Source organism: Rattus norvegicus, chromosome 17 (assembly GCF_021556685.1).
Source record: "Rattus norvegicus strain SHRSP/BbbUtx chromosome 17, alternate assembly SHRSP_T2T, whole genome shotgun sequence".
NCBI lineage: Eukaryota > Metazoa > Chordata > Mammalia > Rodentia > Muridae > Rattus > Rattus norvegicus.
In genome coordinates this window covers 30792894-30800000 of record NC_141550.1, presented here as the reverse complement: position 1 = coordinate 30800000, position 7107 = coordinate 30792894, and the positions used below count along the sequence as shown (strand labels likewise).

The 7107-nt window shown below is 40.3% G+C and overlaps 2 protein-coding genes across 9 annotated transcripts in view; one reads left to right on the top strand and one right to left on the bottom strand.

Annotated features, from left to right (window-relative positions):
• Serpinb6a (serpin family B member 6A) overlaps positions 1-7107 on the bottom strand; it is a 118555-nt gene that overhangs the window by 61097 nt on the left and 50351 nt on the right.
• The window catches only part of Nqo2 (N-ribosyldihydronicotinamide:quinone dehydrogenase 2), a 29677-nt gene that overhangs the window by 10191 nt on the left and 12379 nt on the right, over positions 1-7107 (top strand).

Sequence of the window (7107 nt, the reverse complement as noted above, 5' to 3'; positions counted from 1 at the left end):
GCTGCTGGCCCTCAGGGCTTCACTCCTGATCCCCCCTCAAATACCTGATCATATTCCCCTTTTCCCTTCTCTCTCTCCTTTCCCACCCAGTTCCCTCCATTGATCCCTCTGCCTCCAGTGATTGTTTTCTTCTCCCTCCCAAGTGAGATTGAAGCAGAAGTGGGGCCCTTCTGCTTGTCAACCATCTTGAATTCTGTGGTTTGTATCCTAGGTATTCTGGGGTTTTTGTTTGTTTGTTTGTTTTTGTTAATATCCACTTATTAGTGAGTATATGCCATGCATGTCCTTCTGGGTCTGAGTTAACTAACTCAGGATATATTCTAGTTCCATTCATTTGCCTGCAGAACTCATGATGTCCTCATTCTTCCGCCCCACCCCCCCACCTGCATAGGCAGGGTTTTTTGTTGTTGGTTAGTTGGTTGTTTTTTCTTTTTCTTCTAATTTTTTTTTGCTGTTCCTTTGCCTTGCTTTTGGATATATTTTTTATTTACATTTTAAATGTTATCTCCTTTCCAGGTTTCCACTTCAAAAACATTCTATCCCATCCACCCTCCCCCTGCTTCTATGAAGGAGCTCCCTTACTCACTCACCTCCCAACCTTGACATTCCCCTACACTGGGGCATCAAGCCTTGATAGGACCAAGGGCCTCTCCTCCATTGATGCCCAACAGAGCCATCCTCTGCTACATATGCAGCTGGAGCTATGGGTCTGTCCATGTGTACTCTTTGGATGGTGGTTTACTCCCTGGGAGCTCTGGTTGGTTGGTATTGTTGTTCTTATGGGTTTGCAAGCTCCTTTAGCTCCTTCAGTCCTTTCTCTAAGTCCTCCAGAGGGGACCCCATTCTTAGTTCAATGATTTGTTGCTAGCATTTGCAACAAATGTATTTAACCTGCTCTGGCTGAACCTCTCAGGAGACAGCTATATCAGGCTCCTGTCAGCATGCATTTCTTGGCATCCACAATACTGTCTGGGTTTGGTGTCTGTATGTTGGATGGATCCCCCAGGTGGGACAGTCTCTGGATGGCCTTTCCTTCAGTCTCTGCTCCACACTTTGTCTCCATATTTCCTCCTGTATTTTTGTTCCCCCTTCTAAGAAGGTCTGAAGCAGCCACACTTTGGTCTTGCTTCTTCTTAAGCTTCGTGTGTGATTTGTGAATAGTATCTTGGGTATTCTGAACTTTTGGGTTAATATCCACTAATCAGTGAGTACATATCATGTGTGTTCTTTTGTGATTGGGTTACTTCACTCAGGATGATATTTTCTAGTTCCATCCATTTTCCTAAGAAGTTCATGAAGTCATTGTTTAAATATTGTGTAAATATGCCACATTTTCTGTATCCATTCCTCTGTTGAAGGATGTCTGGGTTCTTTCCAGCTTCTGGCTATTATACATAAGGCTGCTATGAACATAGTGGAGCATGTATCCTTGATATATGTTGGGGCATCTTTTGGGTATATGCCCAAGAGAGGTATAGCTGAGTCCTCAGGTAGTACTATGTCCAATTTTCTGAGGAACTGCCAGACTGATTTTCAGAATGGTTGTACCAGCTTGCAATCCCACTAACAATGGAGGAGTGTTCCTCTTTCTCCACGTCCTCACCAGCATCTGCTGTCACCTGCGTTTTTGATACTAGCTATTCTGACTGGTGTGAGATGGAATCTCAGGGTTGTTTTGATTTGCATTTCTCTGATGACTAAGGATGTTGAACATTTCTGTAGGTGCTTCTTAGCCATTCGATATCCCTCAGTTGAGAATTCTTTGTTTAGCTCTGTAGCCCATATTTTAAAAGGGTTATTTGATTCTCTGGAGTCAAACGTCTTGAGTTCTTTGTATATATTGGATATTAGCCCTCTATCAGTAGTAAAAATCTTTCCCCAATCTGCTGGTTGCCATTTTGTCCTATTGACAGGGTCCTCTGCCTTGCAGAATCTTTGCAATTTTATGAAGTCCCATTTGTCAATTCTTGATATTAGAGGAGAAGCCATTGGTGTTCTTTTCAGGAAGATCTCCCTTGTACTCATGTGTTTAAGGTTCTTCCCCACTTTCTCTTCTATTAGTTTCAGTATATCTGGTTTTATGAGGAGGTCCTTGATCCACTTGGATTTGAGCTTTGTATAAGGTGATAAGCATGGATTGATTTGCATTCTTCTACATGCTGACCTCCAGTTGAACCAGCAGCAATTGTTGAAACAATTGTTGAAAATGCTGTCTTTTTTCCACTGGATGGTTTTAGATCCTTTGTCAAAGATTAAGTGACCATAGGCATGTGGGTTTACTTCTTGGTCTTCAATTCCATTACACTGATATACTTGTCTGTCTCTGTACCAATACCCTACAGTTTTTATCACTATTGCTCTGTAATACAGCTGGAGGATAGGGATGGTGATTCCCCAAAAAGTTCTTATATTGTTGAGGATAGTTCTTGATATCCTGGGATTTTTTTGTTATTCCAGATGCATTTGCAAATTGTTCTTTCTAACTCTGTGAAGAATTGACTTGGGATTTTGATGGAGATTGCATTGATATTATTTGCGACCTTTGTGAAGGATGTCTTTTCCCTAATTTCTTTCTCAGCTTGTTTATCCTTTGAGTAGAGGAGGGCTACTGATTTGTTACAGTTGATTTTATATCCAGCCACTTTGCTGAAGTTGTTTATCATATTTAGGAGTTCTCTGGTGGAATTTTTGGAGTCATTTAAGGATACTATCATAACATCTGCAAATAGTGATATTTTAACTTCTTCTTTTCCAATTTGTATCCCTTTGACCTCTTTTTGTGGTCTAATTGCTCTGGCGCGAACTTCAAGGATGTCCTCATTCCTTTTTTTTTGTTGTGAATATTTATTTTGCATCTGTATTTCCTTGTTTAATATTCATAACTCCTTCAAGACAAGGGTTGGGTTGGGCCTCCTTTTGTTTTTTTATATTTATTAACTTGGGTATTTCTTATTTACATTTCAATTGTTACTCCCTTTCCCGGTTTCCTGGCCAACATCCCCCTAACCCCTCCCCCTCCCTTCTCTACGGGTGTTCCCCTCCCCATCCTCCCCCAAGGAATAGCCTAGTAAGAGCACCAGTGGAAGGGGAAGTTCTTGATCCTGCCAAGACTGAACCCCCAGTGAACCTGATTGTTGGATGTCCTCATTCTTTTTTTTATTTTCATCTTTATTAACTTGGGTATTTCTTATTTACATTTCGATTGTTATTCCCTTTCCTGGCCAACATCCCCCTAACCCCTTCCCCTCCCCTTCCCTATGGGTGTTCCCCTCCCCATCCTCCCCCCATTACCGCCCTCCCCCCAACAATCACGTTCACTGGGGGTTCAGTCTTGGCAGGACCCAGGGCTTCCCCTTCCACTGGTGCTCTTACTAGGATATTCATTGCTACCTATGGGGTCAGAGTCCAGGGTCAGTCCATGTATAGTCTTTAGGTAGTGGCTTAGTCCCTGTAATCTTTGCTTGGTTGGCATTGTGGTTCATATGGGGTCTCAAGCCCCTTCAAGCTCTTCCAGTTCTTTCTCTGATTCCTTCAACGGGGGTCCCGTTCTCAGTTCAGTGGTTTGCTGCTGGCATTCGCCTCTGTATTTGCTGTATTCTGGCTGTGTCTCTCAGGAGAGATCTACATCCGGTTCCTGTCTGTCTGCGCTTGTTTACTTTATCCATCTTATCTAATTGGGTGGCTGTATATGTATGGGCCACATGTGCGGCAGGCTCTGAATGGGTGTTCCGTCAGCCTCTGTTCTATACTTTGCCTCCCTATTCCCCCCCAAGGGTATTCTTGTTCCCCTTTTAAAGAAGAAGTGAAGCATTCACATTTTGATCATCCTTCTTGACTTTCATGTGTTCTGTGCATCTAGGGTAATTCGAGCATTTGGGCTAATAGCCACTTATCAATGAGTGCATACCATGTGTGTTTTTCTGTGATTGGTTTACCTCACTCAGGATGATATTTTCCAGGTTCATCCATTTGCCTATGAATTTCATAAAGCCATTGTTTTTGATAGCTAAGTAATATTGCATTGTGTAGATGTACCACATTTTCTGTATCCATTCCTCTGTTGAAGGGCATCTGGGTTCTTTCCAGCTTCTGGCTATTATAAATAAGGCTGCTATGAACATAGTGGACCATGTGTCTTTGTTATATGTTGGGGCATCTTTTGGGTATATGCCCAAGAGAAGTATAGCTGGGTCCTCAGGTAGTTCAATGTCCAATTTTCTGAGGAACCTCCAGACTGATTTCCAGAATGGTTGTACCAGCTTGCAATCCCACCAACAATGGAGGAGTGTTCCTCTTTCTCCACATGCTCGTCAGCATTTGCTGTCACCTGACTTTTTGATCTTAGCCATACTCACTAGTGTGAGGTTAAATCTCAGGGTTGTTTTGATTTGCATTTCCCTTATGACTAAAGATGTTGAACATTTCTTTAGGTGTTTCTCAGCCATTCAGCATTCCTCAGCTGTGAATTCTTTGTATAGCTCTGAACCCCATTTTTAATAGGGTTATTTGTCTCCCTGTGGTCTAACTTCTTGAGTTCTTTGTATATTTTGGATATAAGCCCTCTATAAGTTGTAGGATTGGTAAAGATCTTTTCCCAATCTGTTGGTTAACCGTTTTGTCCTTTGCCTTACAGAAGCTTTGCAGTTTTATGACATCCCATTTGTCGATTCTTGATCTTAGAGCATAAGCCATTAGTGTTTTGTTCAGGAAATTTTTTCCAGTGTCCATGTGTTCGAGATGCTGCCCTAGTTTTTCTTCTACTAGTTTGAGGGTATCTGGTTTGATGTGGAGGTCCTTGATCCACTTGGACTTAAGCTTTGTACAGGGTGATAAGCATGGATCAATCTGCATTCTTCTACATGTTGACCTCCAGTTGAACCAGCACCATTTGCTGAAAATGCTCTTTTTTTCCATTAGATGGTTTTGGCTCCTTTGTCAAAAATCAAGTGACCATAGGTGTGTGGGTTCATTTCTGGGTCTTCAATCCTGTTCCATTGGTCTATCTGTCTGTCTCTATACCAATACCATGCAGTTTTTATCACTATTGCTCTGTAATACTGCTTGAGTTCATTGATAGTGATTCCCCCTGAAGTCCTTTTATTGTTGAGAATAGTTTTAGCTATCCTGGGTTTTTTGTTATTCCAGATGAATTTGCAAAATGTTCTGTCTAACTCTTTGAAGAATTGGATTGGTATTTTGATGGGGATTGCATTGAATCTGTAGATCGCTTTGGGTAAAATGGCAATTTTTACTATATAAATCCTGCCAATCCATTAGCATGGGAGATCTTTCCATCTTCTGAAGTCTTCTTCAATTTCTTTCTTCAGAGGCTTGAAGTTCTTATTGTACATATCTTTTACTTGCTTGGTTAAAGTCACACTGAGGTATTTTATATTATTTGGGTCTATTATGAAGGGTGTCGTTTCCCTAATTTCTTTCTCAGTTTGTTTCTCTTTTGTGTAGAGGAAGGCTACTGATTTATTCAAGTTAATTTTATACCCAGCCACTTTGCTGAAGGTGTTTATCAGGTTTAGTAGTTCTCTGGTGGAACTTTTAGGATCGCTTCAATATACTGCCATCTGCAAATAGTGATATTTTGACTTCTTCTTTTCCAATCTGTATCCCTTTGCTCTGGCTAGAACTTCAAGAACTATATTGAATAAGTAGGGAGAGAGTGGGCAGCCTTGTCTAGTCCCTCAGTTTAGTAGGATTGCTTCAAGTTTCTCTCCATTTAGTTTAATATTAGCTACTGGTTTGTTGTATATGGCTTTTACTATGTTTAGGTATGGGCCTTGAATTCCTATTCTTTCCAGGACTTTTATCATGAAGGGGTGTTGAATTTTGTCAAATGCTTTCTCAGCATCTAATGAAATGATCATGTGTTTTTTACCTTTCAGTTTGTTTATATACTGAATTATGTTGATGGTTTTCCATATATTCAACCATTCTTACATGACTGGGATGAAGCCTACTTGATCATGATGGATGATTGTTTTGATGTGCTCTTGGATTCGGTTTGCCAGAATTTTATTGAGTATTTTTGCGTCGATATTCATAAGGGAAATTGGTCTGAAGTTCTCTTTCTTAGTTGGGTCTTTGTCTAGTTTAGGTATAAGAGTAATTATGGCTTCATAGAAGGAATTCGGTAGTGCTCCATCTGTTTCAATTTTGTGGAATAGTTTGGATACTATTGATATGAGGTCTTCTATGAAGGTCTGATAGAATTCTTCACTGAACCCATTTGGACCTTGGCTCTTTTTGGTTGGGAGACCTTTAATGACTGCTTCTAATTCTTTAGGAGTTATGGGGTTGTTTAAATGGTTTATCTGTTCCTGATTTAACTTCGGTTCCTGGTATCTGTCTAGGAAATTGTCCATTTTGTGAAGATTTTCAAGTTTTGTTGAATATAGGCTTTTGTAGTAGAATCTGATGATTTTTTTTAATTTCCTTTGATTCTATAGTTATGTCTCCCTTTTCATTTCTGATTTTGTTACTTTGGATACACTCTCTGTGTCCTCTCATTAGTCTGGCTAAGGGTCTATCTATCTTATTGATTTTCTCTAAGAACTAGCTCTTGGCTCTGTTGATTATTTGTATAGTCCTTTTTGTTTCTACTTGGTTGATTTCAGCTCTGAGTTTGATTATTTCCTTCCTTCTACTCCTCCTGGGTGTATTTGCTTCTTTTTGTTCTAGAACTTTTAGGTGTGCTGTCAAGCTGCTGACATATGCTCTCTCCTGTTTCTTTCTGCAGGCACTCAGAGCTATGAGTTTTCCTCTTAGTACAGCTTTTATTGTGTCCCATAAGTTTGGGTATGTTGTACCTTCATTTTCATTAAATTCTAAGAACTCTTTAATTTCTTTCTTTATTTCTTCCTTGACCAGGTTATCATTGAGTAGAGCATTGTTCAACTTCCATGTATATGTGGGCGTTCTTCCCTTATTGTTATTGAAGACCAGCTTTAGCCCGTGGTGGTCTGATGAGGACGCATGGGATTATTTCTATCTTTCTCTATCTATTGAGGCCTGTTTTATGACCTATTATATGGTCAATTTTGGAGAAAGTATCACGAGGTGGTGAGAAGAAGGTATATCCTTTCGTTTTAGGAT